The sequence below is a fragment of the Cebus imitator genome, unplaced genomic scaffold (genome assembly GCF_001604975.1).
Source record: "Cebus imitator isolate Cc_AM_T3 unplaced genomic scaffold, Cebus_imitator-1.0 Scaffold421, whole genome shotgun sequence".
Classification (NCBI taxonomy): Eukaryota; Metazoa; Chordata; class Mammalia; order Primates; family Cebidae; genus Cebus; species Cebus imitator.
In genome coordinates this window covers 1,145,860-1,147,675 of record NW_016107736.1, presented here as the reverse complement: position 1 = coordinate 1,147,675, position 1,816 = coordinate 1,145,860, and positions in this window count along the sequence as shown.

Sequence of the window (1,816 nt, the reverse complement as noted above, 5' to 3'; positions counted from 1 at the left end):
AAAAGTGTCTTTCTCTGTCCTTTGCAAGCCTTTTTTATGCAAATATTTTTAATGACTAAATAAGTAAGCCTTTCTCCCAGTCTTAGAACTCCTAGGAGCTCTCTTTTTGAAATGCAAATATCAAGGAAGGTAGCCTCCCTATCTCCCAGTTCCGGTAGGTGAGAACCTAACTCTCACGGGCCCTTCTCCAGTTTGCAAAACTACCTCCTGCCTAAAATAAATGAGAAATTTGTTTCTTCTTCAGATTAAGCCAACACAAGTGACTTCCCCAATTATCACCATAAAGTTAGGACAAAATTTTATGTGACAAAAGGTGCTCTCAAATCCTCTTGCTCAAGGACTAGTCATTACTTATCTTGGGAACATACACGTAATGGGTTGTATCTGCTTGACTATATTAGGGGGTGAAATTCCTTTCTGTCTTTGCATTCTCTTAGCGAGTTACCTGTGATGTGCATCACATTCTGGTTTAATGTTTATTCAATAAGAGTGTTTTCTTTCTTTACTACCTTTCTGGAGAAGATTTCTGGATGGGGAGAAGATCTCTTATTTTATTACATTTCCCAGTGGTGCTTTAACTTGCCTGGAGTATACGGTAATGAGGTTTTTCCTTGATCAGACTTTAGTCTGATTCTTCTGAGTCCTCTTCTCAACTTGGCCTCCGTGTTTACACTTCCATGTTTGTCTTTGCATTGCTCAATTTTAGCAAGAAACTTATTTAATTGGTTTAGCCAGAAGCCCACCCTTGGTAACTAATCAGGTCCCTCATCCTCCACCAACTCCCAGGTGATGTCTTTTCACCCTGACCTGTCTTCAGCAAGAATTCTGTTAGGTCAGGTTAGCCAGAATCCTGCCGCCACACCCTTATCTCTGATGCCTCCTTTTAGTAATCTTCCATCCAATGTCCCCTACCCTACTCCTTGGCTATAAATTCCCTTTTCTACTTGCTGTATTTAGAATTGAACCATGTTCAATACTGAGGTCTCTTTTCCCATATGGCAGTAGTCCTGAATAAAATCCATTTTTACTGTTTGATCCTCTGTTCACCTCTGGTTTGCTTTTACAACACATTATAGAAGGCAGGGGGGAAAGGTGAAGGGGAAGCCCAAGGCCAGGGCATGAAAGAGTGCTATGTCAGAGTATAGACTATTCCATAAGCATTGAGGAACTGTGAAGATTTTAATCGGAATTGAAATAATCCACCATTTGACTTTAGGAAAATGACTGGCAGGAATGTGGAGGATGGAGCAAAAAGGAGAAGGGTCAAATGGCACAGCACTGAATGCATCCACAATCATAATTTTCTGATAGATTTTTTTAGTCTGTTATTGCTAAATAAGTTATTCTTGGACTGACTTTTCCCTTAGCAATCCTAACAATATCTAGAGCTGTATTTTTTTTGCCCACAGGAACAGCATTTCTCCAGTATATGGAGAGCAGAGGAAAACATGCCCGGATGTGTGACACTCCTTGGATATTGTTCCTGAATGGTTTGGGTGTTCCTCTGGCTCCAGAATCTTATCCCAATGACACTGAGATTCCAGGCATCTTTAGTATTTCTGATGGTATCCATCAGAAGAAAGGAGTTGCTTATTAGAGTGTTCTGGTAACACTGGCTGGTAGCCCAGTTTATGGTAAACACTTGCTTATCACTGAGGTTTTATATATTAATTGTGAAAATGGGGTATGATTGTTAGGACAAATGCCACTTGGCTTTCATTGGCAGCCCTTTCTGTGAACCCCAAATTATGACCATTGTTTGCCTGGATTCTGATGGGTGCGAGTTTTCTTAGTATAACTACCCATAAGAGGATTT